This window comes from Felis catus, chromosome B3, assembly GCF_018350175.1.
Source record: "Felis catus isolate Fca126 chromosome B3, F.catus_Fca126_mat1.0, whole genome shotgun sequence".
In the NCBI taxonomy this organism is placed as follows: domain Eukaryota; kingdom Metazoa; phylum Chordata; class Mammalia; order Carnivora; family Felidae; genus Felis; species Felis catus.
In genome coordinates this window covers 23,259,402-23,272,327 of record NC_058373.1, presented here as the reverse complement: position 1 = coordinate 23,272,327, position 12,926 = coordinate 23,259,402, and the positions used below count along the sequence as shown (strand labels likewise).

Below are 12,926 nucleotides of genomic sequence, written 5' to 3'. Positions count from 1 at the left end.
ACATTTATGAAAATGCTCTCTGCAGCATTTTCCAAAAAAGTGAAACGTAAGAAATAAAATGTTTATCAGTGGGGCATAGACAAACTAATTGTCATACATAATTTCTAATACAAAATGTTAATGAAAATAATGTAGTGATATCTAGTGACACAAAAACAAAAACATGATATATTACAAAGATATTTTGTACAAAAAATGTGAATATCATGTATCTAGTTTTATTAGATACATATATTTATGCATAGTAAACATACAGAAATATGTATACGTAGGTAGATATATACAGAGATCTCCAGCTGATATATTTGTAAATGTTATAAAAATCTGATGTCTATATTTGTGTCTATATATCCAACTCTATATAAGTAGATATATATATTGTATTTAATATATTTGTAAACATACTAAAAGTTTGAATCCATAACCACACTTAATAGATTGTATGTAATGAAATGGGATAAAAGAATACTTTGTATAAACCTTTTAACTTTTAATTTGTAAGCTTCTGTAATTCTTAAATACCTGCAGTAATATACTGATTTTTTAAATTTAAAAGTATTCTAATCTTCTCTCTGTTGAAGTCCATCATCAGTGGTTTCTTGGACCGTGCTCTTTTTAGGACTCTGATGGCTCTCCTCACAATAACACCAACATATACAGCAGCAGCGGGGAGCTTGGATTCTCATCAATTTAATTTTTTTCTTGCTCCCATAATTCCATTTCTGGATGACAGATGGCGCTGCAACATGGGTCTTTGATAGCTGCGTACAGTTCTAACACTGACACCTCACATAAATAAGGTGAATTTTAACTAGGAAAATGGAGTTCTAAGGTTTACACATTTTTTTTTTTGACAGTGGTGCATTGATGTAAATTTTTAGGGAAATTTTAAGCACTGTAACAACAGCACACTCTACATGAGCTGAGAAAAGGCTACAAAATAAACTGTCCTGTAACTACTAACTGGAAGAGTTTGAAGGTGGTTTCTCTTATAATCTAGCATTTTTTTCTGGGCTCAAGATCTCTCCCAAACTTCAAAGACCAAGAACCATTACTAAACAGTCAGTCTGGGAGGAAAAAGTTTTATGTGGCACATGTTGGTTGGAATATGTAGAAAAAGGGCAGACAAAGCAGTGGAAGAGGTACTAGAAAACTGTGAGTTTCATAAAACCATAAAATAAAAAGGAAAAAAAATACATTTAAAATGAAAGACTTGAATGGGAAGGTCAGTTACTAATGAAAAAAAATGTTTAAAGCCCAAGCAAATGTTTTAAGCCTAAGCCTAGCAATTTTAAAGATGTGAAAAAAATCTTGCATAAGCCATTTCATTTTAGGATGTTTCCAAGAGTTTATGGGCTTACAGAAGCTCTCGCCTCATGATTTTGCTAATAAATTTATACCCTTTTGGTAGCCTACAAGTGCTGGTGAAGAAAGGATATTGGAAAAAATATTATAACATTGAATATAAACCATGTATGTATGAAAAAGTCATATAAATATTTCAAATCAGAAAAGCAAGCACTAAAGAGTTAATCTTTGAGGAAAATAATGGTGGAATCAGGAAGTGCTTGAAAATACATGGAAACATGCCAAAAAGTATGGAAGCCAGCCTGAAGGAAGAAGATTTGGGAAAATATGTGCCTCAAAATAAAGTAGTGTTGTATTATATCCTAAAACATAACATAAACATCCATGAATGTTTACTTCTACTTATTTATGTCAATATCCTGTCCTCAGAAGACATGTGTGAACCCTGAGAATAACTATTTTTTTTAGTTAAAATTCACGTTATGAGTCCACATTTATATAAATAATTTGATAAATAAGGAAATAAGACAAATATCCCATGCATAATAACCCTGAATAATTTATGTAGATGGTCCCCTCTAGCTGGTACAGCATTAACCCCCATTCTTTAAGTGCTGGCTGCCTATACTTACTTGCTCCAAAGGGGGAAAAAAAGTAACTTTTGAGAAACCTGACAAATACTACCTCAGCAAGTATTGGTATTCAAGGTCAATATCCACAGTGATAAGTCATTTTGATAGTATGTACCATTGATATGATGTGATTAAAATGGTACTTTTAATTTGTGATCCTCCTCTTCAAAATACATAGATCCAGTATAATCATGAGAAGAGCATGAAATAAATCCCAGTTGAGGGACATTCTACAAAATACTTGCCCAGTAGTCCTCAAAAGTGTTAAAGTCATCAATAACAAAGAAATTCTGAGAAATGGTCACAGTCTCAGCCAAAAGACCAAGTAAGGAGACCTGACAAGTATATATAATGTATCCTGGCTGAAATCCTGGAACAGATAAATCACATTAGGTTAACAGTAAGGAAACTTGAGTAATGTATAACTTACAGTTAATAACATATCAATATTGGTTCACTAATTTTAAGAAATACACAATACTTTTGTGAAATGTTATTAATAGGGGAACTGGGTGTTGGACTTCAGTAGAAACTTTGAATAAGGATATAGGAACTCTCTGTACTATCTTTTATATAAAGTTTTATACATTTTTCTGTAAATTTGAAATAATTAAAAAATATAGGTATTTATGGATTTGAACCCAATGAGTAAAATGAAAATCATGAATCCATACTGATGTAAACAATGAATGAATGAATGAACGAAGGCGAAGTGAAAATTCTTCCAGATGTAAGGATACAAGCTTACAACTGAAGAATGAAGGATAAAGTAAGAATTAGAAAGTCATCAATTTGTGTTAAAATAGTGAGTGGAAGTATGATCAGCAACACATTATTTACACAGTCTCAAAATGTCTCCTATAAATTACTTTTATTAATTACAAATAGAAAATGTTAATCATGGAGAATCTTAACTTTTTACCTTAACCAAATAATCAAAGTTAGCATCACCAATATCAGTACAAATCAACATTATATGTCTCCTGAAATGATGCTTTGAGAAGGAATATCATTTCAACATCATTGTTGATAAAAATGTATAACATAATTCTAACCATGGGTCAACATCAGACAAACACAAACTAAGAGGTATATTGCAAAATGAGTTGGATGCTTCAAACACATAAAAGTCAATAATCACAAAGAAACACTGAGGAATTACTCAAGGTAAAAGGAGACTAAAAATATATGAAAATGAAACACACCATGCAATCCTGAATCCCAAAGTAACTGTTGTAAAGGACATAATTGAGACAATTGACAAAATTTGGGTATGGATTGTGGAGTAGATAGTAACATTTAATCAATCCTAAATTTCCTAACTATGGTTATGTAAGAGAATGTCAGTGTTATTGGAAATGTATTCTAAACTATTTAGGTTTGAAAGAACATACTTTATCTCACTATTTTTCAAATGTTTTGGAAATTTATTGTGTGTGTGTATACATATGCACATACAATTCTATATCTACCCATGTAAATATGTAGAGAGAATGATAAGAATGATAAGTCAAGTGGGGTGTGTGTGTGCAAAATATAAACATTTGATGAATGTTTATAACAAGTAAAAAGAATACAAGAATCCCTGTTGTAATCTTGCAACATTTCTTTAAGTTTAAAATTTTATCATAATAAAAAAAGTTACAACAAATAATTTTGGCACAAGTGACTGTTTAAACTACCTAGGAAAAAATGTGAAATCCCTCTATCACAATATTTACAAAAGTGAGTTTAAATTAAAGCAACTGTCTATAAAACAGTGAGGAAATCATCCTATTTGGAAGAAATATTTGTAGCACTTATAATTGGCACAGATTTCACCTCTAGAATATATAAGCAACTTTCACATTTTTTAAGATTAACAAATAAACCACCAAATGGGGGGAAATAACAATTAATATCCAACAGGAAATTCACAGAAAATACAAATTACCAAGAAACATAAAAAGAGATACTTAGTCTTATGTAGGAATCAGGAAAATAAAAATGCACTATTTTTAACCTATTGAAATGGCAATTTTAAAAAGTTAATTTATACAGTGTGGTCAAAGGATTGGGGAAACTAGTATTCTCTGTATTGGTTATAGGAGTGCAAATGCATTAGGTATTAGTATTGTGCATAATGTCTATGCTAACTACCCAGAGAACGACTAGCCAAGATTCTGGAAGAAATAATGAATGATAGGTTAAGTTATTGCTGTCATTAACTACTATGGCTAACTAATTCCCACTATGGCTGAAGAAATATTTGTGAAATGAAAGATAACTCCAAATAGTTAGAATGTTATAGAGTGTCCCCAGAATACAATAAATCCTTGGTTTTCAACTGAAAGGAAGAAGTGAACATTTTTTTATTTTTAATTTTCTCTGTGTCTTCAATATCTCAATCTTGAACAAAATTTGAAGAAAATGCTTTGAAGGGTCATCATGTTATTCATGGTTTTCCCACTCTAAACATAGATATCTACCTCAGGTGCTTGATGTTGGAGCTCCCAGCTGGACCCATCCATCTACCAACTGCATCACCAGGATTCTGGCCAGGACAGGAATAGAGCCTGGCATGTCTTTTAAAGCCATAGAAATGCATTGGAGATTACCATGTGCCCTGTGACTGCTATGAATCATGAATAGATGCTGTGATTATTTTTCATGTGGTTGGTAATATTTAGAGTGATTTTTCAGTTACAATTAAAAAAGCCTATCCTATACAGGGAAAACTATAACGTAGTAAACAACAATGGGTCATTGTACAGACACTATTCACATCCAAGTCTCTGTCCTATTCTGGATGGGTTTTCCCTCTCCATCAAAACAAATCTTTCAAACATTATTGTGGATCTTCGTGCTGTTAAAACTGGCAGGCACTTCCCACCATTTTCTTTGATCATTCATCTATATTCAAGTGTTTATGAGCCTCTTTTCTATGTATCCTCTGTTTCTGAGCCTCCATTCTCCTTATTGCCCAGTGAAGTGACTAGTCTAATTCAGTCTCATTTATTGGTTCCCTCTCCATTGTTCATAACCTTAAAATGTTGGAATCCTTAAGCTACAGTGGAAGGTCCTCCATATTATCCATTTCCACGTGTGAGAAAATTGTTACAATTTCATTCCTTGCATCCAATTTAATGGGTAGTCCCTAGCCACGCTAACTCTGGGCCATGGACACATGTATTGCTTTAGCAAACAGGAATATCTCAAATGTGACACAACCAGACATGCAGAAAAAGTACTTGCACATTGAGGCTTGTCTTCTCTTGATGCTCTTAAAAATGCCATAATTATATTAAGAAGTCTAGTCTAGTCTGCTTTATGATGAGATACCTATTGCAAATCATCCCTGTCACTGAACCTGCCACCAAGCCAAACTTTGCACATATAGAGGATGCCATGATAGACCATCCAGGTCTAGCCCAGATCAGAGGAACCACGAAACTGACTAGAAATGTCCAATACTGTTGTTTAAAGCCACATATTTTGGGGGATAGATTGATATGCACCAAACCTAATTAATACATAGGCACTTAGAAGTGTAGTGGTAACAAAAATATGAAGCACCAGCTTTGTAGCGAGCAGAAGGTACAAACTGAAACCACAGTGAAGAAAATGTTAGGAAAAGCTGGAAAAGGGAGAGCAAACCTCTTGTGCTTTGAGGCTGAAAAAAAATGGCAGGGAAACAATTGTCACAGGTTCAAAAAATGGTGATCCATGTTATATAATGGTAGAAAAAGTGGTAAACCTAGGGCCGGTGGTAAATTGAATGATTTTTACCTACCTTGAAAAAGATGGTTTCCAGGTAGTATGGTTAAATTGCCAATTGACACCTTTTAGTTAAGTATGATAAGGTGCAACAAAAGAGACAGCTGATCTTAAAAATTGAATTGTTCAGTACATAAGCAAAATTTAGGAGAAACACAAAATGGATGAGAATACGCTGAATTGAAAAATAAAAATATTTCTCACAATCTCAAGCAAACGAAGATAATTTAAATAATGAATGACTACTCCTCTAAGACACTAAGTATGGGCACAACAAAAACTGATAGATTTTTGCTATCAATTGGCTTTCACTGTAGGTATGAGTCCATGCTTTTATCTCCACCTCAGACTCCATTTAAACGCCACATACAATGATCTACAGCTAAATTTAAATCCCCTTGAATTTTCACAGATTTTTTCTTATACATAAAAAATAAGAAATTGAGCTCCACTTTTTTCCTCCCAAAACAGACTCCTATTCCATTGTTCTATATCTCAATAAGTGGCGTTATCCTTATTATTAGCTGCTACTTAGACCAAACACCTAGATTATCCTTCCTATTTCTTGATGATTAAATCCCTCCAATCCCTCCACCCATTCACCTCTGCCAAATTCCACCTATCTATGTGGAAATATATAACTCAAGTCTATGTACTTTTTCATCACCAAGATAATTCAAGCAACTTTATCTCCTTCTTGGATTACTGCAAAAACCTATCAATAGCAGGAAATATTTTGGGATACTAATCTATTTTATTCTTCCTCATAGTTTTCCCTTCATTTCCTCAATTCAAGGAGATAGCCATATCTCTGCATGTTAAATTAATGTGGAATGCAGCAGGGATCAAAGCTGTAATATTTTTCAAGCCTTCCCAGCTTCTGTTTCCAAAAACCTACACCCTATATGAGAGAGAGGATTTAATGATAAAGCAAAAACACCTCAGTCAAAAGCAGGGAGGAAAGCTAAGCTACTTCATCCACCAGACTTGAAAGAGAGTTTTGTGGGCTGAGGGAATATGTAAGGATCCGTGGAAGAGAAAAACACAATTGGACCTGGAAAGCATAAGGGACTTGGGCTCACTGTCTTTTCTGCTCACCAGAGACAGGACAACATCTTATGGTGAGAAAGACTCTGTGGTGAATGGAGGCGAGAACTTTAAGGAAGTTCAGGAAGATATAAGGTCCATACAAACCAGGAGAATGTCTTAATTATATGATGATCCTTTGTGTTTGCATGTGTCCTAATGGGCATATAAGAGTCTGTCCCCAAATCACACTAACGTGAGGGCTCGGGCATAGATGTCCAGTTGAAACAAAACAAAGCAGCACAATAGAAGATAATTCCCATGCTGAGAAGACTCCTCTGAACACAGAGGAATGTTGCATTTCTTTTCACTTATATGTGTCCATTAGTGCCAGGTTGTATAGGCATGGATATGGGCAAGAAAGTTCCTAGGACAGCAGAAGTAACTGTTACACACACAATGGGAGAAACAATCTCTAGCTTTCATTATTGCCTACATACAATAAGAGGATTAAAAGATTTGAATATTAATATGAGAAATGTTTATGATTTTCTAAGTCATTGCTTTCACTCAAATGTAGTGTATAAGACATCCTTAAGCCCTTGCAAACTCATAACTCACCCCTTGTCACATTACTGTTTATGTCCCATTACAAATTCAACCACTGGATGCCCTTCACCCTTCCATGAAATTTGGAAAGGTATTTAGTGGACAAATTGGGACAAAATGTAAAGTGCCATATTTAAGTCTTTTCCTCAGCTAAATGACCAGAAAATAGGTGATTAATCATTAGTATCCTAGAAGGACGAATAGGCAGTAAGAAACCTTAAAAAAATTAGCATCTCTTCTTAAAAGATCCCCCCCCCCAAATTCTCAGGACACAGCCATGAGGTACATGGGACCCAGTGTGGTGCCATATTGCACGAATGAAACACATCCATCAGGAAGACCCACTGAAGTTCAGAAGTTGTCAGCCTGTGCCTCCTCTCTTGCCCCATTCCTTCCCCAAAGCGGCAGATACAGCTTAGTTCTAGCAGGCCAGGGTTTGGGGGTGGCGGGGATGGGGGTAAAATTCCTAGTTTTCCTTGGGCTGTTTCCATCACAGTCTCTCAGCACTCTGGCTGGCCAATGTTTAAATACTCCATTTTCAGCTTGAAGGGACTGGGGATCTGCAGCTGAGAATCTGCATTTTTAACAAGTTCACAGTGCTGCTGCTGCTGGTATGGAAAGCACTCTTTGTTCAATCATCCGTGGCTTCTGGGAATACAGTCCCAGGGAGAGAGAGGCTGATAAACAGGGGATTCAGTTGCTGAGGTGAGACTTCTTTGGGCCCACTCACCTCCAGCCTGCCAAACTGCACAAATTGCTTTCACGCAGCTGCTCTCTTTCCAAAATTAGGGTTTGTTACTTGACTCTAATCCTACCCAGTGACTCTCATAGTTCATTTCCAATTTACAATATCCCACTTAGATGCTGTCAGAGAACAGAAAGGGGCAATCCCTATGTAAATCTGTTGTGGTCTGTTGATGCAGTAACATGTCACAAAATGAACACTTGGGGGCTGTAAGCTCCAGCAGAGGGAGGAGCAGGAGAGAATGCCAAGCCAACATCCTTCGCTATCTCCCCCGCCCAGCCCTCGAGCTTTCTGGAAGGTGCCAAACTTGCGCAGCCGCAAAGCTGGCCCCGCAGTGCTGTAAAAAGAGTGCGCATGCTCTACGAAGCCCCCTCCCCGCGTGAAGCTGGCCCTGCAGTGGATCAAGAGTGCGCATGTGCCAAAAACCGCCTTCCTGTGTGAAGGGACCCCTGCAGTGCAGTGAAAAAAAAGTGCGCAAGCGCCAGGAGCCCCCCCCCCTCCTTTTCAGGGCTGTGAGCTGGTCTCCACCCATCTCCTCCCACCTCCTCTTCTAGGTGATTGACACTAGACTTGGCCTAAGGGATGAAGGGCTGCAGAATGGTGGTCCTAGGAGAAGTGTTGTCAAATACAGATGCGACATAAACATTCTTGTACTGCGACATAACCTAGATACCAGTCCCTGTCCCCAGTCCCATAGAGTTCAGAATAGGGCAGTGATCTAACAGTGGCCCGGGGTCAGATAAGCTCAGATTTCTGAAATCAGGGCTGTCTTACACTGAGATTCTCAATTCACTCTTATTCTTTAAAACTCGTCACTGTTGCAGCCGTCAGATGGCAGATGGCATGTTAGGAAGCCCACAACTGACCTTTACATTTTTTCTGCCTCTTAAATTATAGAATGTTGTTATCAGTTGTTAAAAAATCTATACACCTATATCAATGAGGCTCAGAGCTTCTTCTGAAAGCTCTATGTCACAAGTACAGGAAATCAGGATAGTAGGAGAGAAGAGGGCCTAGTGACTCTGCAGTTCTGTTAAGGGGAGAAGAGTCCATTGGGAATCAGAGATCTAAAGCAGGAAAAGGAGAGGTGGGGGAAGCATGCCTCCCTACTGGCCCCTCCCCCACATCTGCCCTCAAAGTCGCACCCTGCCCTTCACTATGCCTTTGTTCTCAGTCTAAGAACCACATTTCTTTAATAGACTGAGAAACCATTAGCATCCTGCCCCAAGATAGAGCCCCATATAGGCAAGACTTCCTTGGGCGGCAGAGATCTGAGACAGCACAGCAACAAAGCTTTTAGTTCTAATATTAGTTCAACACTTCCTAAGGTACAGCATTTTTTCATACTCAAACATTACAGACAACCTGAACACATTACCCCTTTCGTCTTCTATCAGGGACCCACATAACTTCGTAGTTTCATCAGACTGAATAGGAGATAGACATAACATAACAACATAACATGTAGGTGAAACCTGGTTAGATCCTTAACATCTCTCATTTGGGTACTGTAGTAGTCTCCGTGCATGTCTTCCTGCTTCTTCCTTTTCCTCTCCTCCAGCCCATAATCATCAATAAAGCAGGATGACTCAGACTCTGTACAACCTCTGTTCAAGCCCCTGCAATGGCTGCTTACTGCACTCAGTGGAAGCCACAGTCTCCTAAACACTATGAATGGCTATGAATGACCCTTCTGACTTCAGCTGCACTCCAGCCACAGGGCCCCCCTTGCCATTCCCCTGACAAATGAGCTCTCTTAGAGGTCTTTTGCTCTATGCTTAGAACAACCCCCACTCTGCTCCTGCTTGATTAACTCTTTCACTTCCTTCAAATCTCTGATCCAAATTCACTTTTTTGAGTCTTTTCCCAACCACCTTATTTACTTTTGAAACTTGCACTTCTCAGCAAAGCCTATCAATTCATCTTACTTTGATACATGTGTTTTTCCCCCAATGTACTCATCACCTTTTTACCCCTATATAATTATACATACTATATAAATGTATAATATAAATTATAATTGTAAGCTTCACTAAAGCAGGGAGCTTTGGTTTTTTACACTGATGTATCTCAAGCCCCTGGAAAGTACTCAATATATAGTAGGTGTTCAACAAATATTAATTAAATGAATGAATAAATGGATGAATATTTAGGTCTCAGGAGTAAGACATAAAATGAAAAGACAGTTTAGGAACCATGAAGTTAGTGGGAGAAGTAAATAACAAGAGAAAAAAGGGGCATAGCAAAATTAGGAGGCTCACAAATAGTCTTCCCAAGCCCTGTTTTGAGTTGTGAGCAAAAAGGATAGTGTGAGCACAAGATGTTGTAAAGAAGCAAGAAACGTGTACAGGCACTAGAAAGCCCCAGAATAGAGAGATTTGCTCTTACTGCTTGCTGCTGTCCTCCTCCTGCCTCAATAAACCGATCCAAATGATGCTTGCCAAACTTGCTTCCCTAGAACAAAATGCGTACACATTTGGACATGAAATTTGTTTTCCCTGGAAGGCTTCAACTTTACAATTAGTTGCCTCAGTTTGAATATTTTGGTCTCTACTCATCAGAATCACATAGTCTGTCCTCAGAAGTCCACCCCTGTCCCATAGCCAAGGAGGGCTTCGAGGGATTAGTTGCCTAGAATGAGCAAGGAGATTGGCAGGAGTCAGCATTCCCTTTTTGAGATCAGGAACGACTACTCTGGAGCCTTTGCTCTGTTCATGTGACCTCAGAAAAGCCTCTTCTAGGGAATATATTTTTAATATCTTGAAAAATGTGAAATGTGCTTACACTAAAAACTATTTAAAAACAGATTAAAAAAGAAGAAGAAGAAGAAGAGGAGTAAGTATGTCCACCACAGCATTGTTTGTGATGGTGGAAAAATTAGAGATGTTTTTATTATGTATAAATAGATGGCTCACAAAAAAGGTGCATATGTTATTGGAAATCAAACATCTGACAGAAAAATGAAAGATCTATATATGGTTATATGGAAAAATCATCTGATATTTGTAAAATAACAATTCCAAAAGTAATTAAAAGCAACATGTGTATTTATGCAGACGTTTTTCAGTATATTGGTATAGGCATAAATCCCTTATAGTTACTGGTCAATTTTTAACAGTGATTGCATCTATTAAGTTAAATGAAACAGAAATTTGGCATAGGACTCATTAATATGTTTGTTTATACGCCTTACAATGTTTGAATGTTTGCAGTAACTATGAATTAGTTTTGTTATTTACAAATTCCTGCTCCACTCACCTCCTTCATCACTATGTTCTTATCCCCTCTGCACTTTTTCTGAGTCTTTTTTTACCCCCTCCCATCAATTCAGTACCTTTCCCCCCTGCAATTCTTCGGGATTTTTGAAGCAGTTTGCTTCTTGCCCAGGGTTCCCTGTTTTGAATGCCAGGTGGCGCTGTAACCTGATTGGTAAAGACTATCCCAACAGATCCCTCAAGAGTGAATGAAGATCATATTAAAGCAGCAGATTTGGATGTGTTTGGGATTCACTCCTCAGGACCTGTTCGGTTAGAATCTACAGAAGTGAGCCAAAAGGGGAAATTCATGTGGGATGTGCTGACACATTTTGCATTCAAAAAATGTCGATCCCCCCAAACAAACAAACAAACAAAAAACTAAACAAACAAAAAAGACTCTTGATATGATAGACTTTGAAAATAATAGACTTTAAAATGACCAGAGTGGGGGAGCCTGGGTGGCTCAGTGGGTTAAGCATCCAACTTCAGCTCAGGTCATGATCTCGTGGTTCGTGAATTTGAGTCTTATGTCAAGCTAGACGCTGACAGCTCGGAGCCTGGAGCTTGCTTCAGATTTTGTGTCTCCCAGTGTCTCCTCCCCTCACCCGCTCATGCTCTGTGTGTGTGTCTCTCTACAAAAATAAACACTATTTTTTTATATGACAATAATGATCAATTCAAAAATATTCCCTCAAATTATCCTAAATTTAGCTGTTTTTACTCAATGTGAAAATCTGTTGTAAGCGTTTTGTTGTTGCTGTTGTTGTAGAACTTCTGACTGCTGGTACCTGCAGGTCTCAATTTAGAGTTTTTCTAATTGATTATTTCTGAAGAAACTACAAAATGAGTGATGAGTTAGAAAACAGTTTAAATTTGTGTTTAAGTGTACACAGAAATATTCAAAAGGCAATGTGAAAACCTGCAAATTATATGAAAATTCAAACCATAGCCACATGTGAATTAAACATGTGTATGGGCAATTTATATGCCCATGTTGCTATTCTACAACAATGTAACCAAACATATACTATTTCCCTGCAGTCACCAGCGGACATTTGTCAGAGCTCAGGGTACAAGGGAACTGAAATTCTGGAAGCAAATAATGTCAACTGAGAATAAACAAATCATTTTATTTACCAAACATTTTATTATCTTATGTGATTGTAAGGAAATTTTATTTTTAAAAAATTCTTTAAGAAATAAAATTAGAGATTGAGAAAGGAGGAGATGAAGAATGAGATAAAAAAAAACATTTTGTTACATTTATCTGTAGGAATTTTAAGTTGGTCACAAGCAAGTTTAAAAAGTTATAAACATTTGTAAAATAGGGATGCCTGGGTGGTTCAGTCAGTTAAGCATACCACTCTTGATTTCAGCTCAGGTCATGATCTTATGGTTCTTAAGTTTGAGCCCCACGTCGGACTCTGTGCTGACTGTGGAACCTGCTTGGAATTCTCTCTCTCCCTCTCTCTGCCCTTCCCTGCTCACTTGCTTTCTCTCTCTTTCTAAAAATGAATTAAAAATCATTAAAAAGTATTTTTAAAAGAGAACATTTGTGAAATAAGTATTTCTAAACAATTGAAGTGTCACAGA

General features: G+C 36.9%; 1 long non-coding RNA gene across 1 annotated transcript in view; it reads right to left on the bottom strand.

The window, feature by feature from the left end:
* LOC109500553 overlaps nucleotides 1-12,926 on the bottom strand; it is a 141,073-nt gene that overhangs the window by 42,246 nt on the left and 85,901 nt on the right. The window lies entirely within an intron of this gene.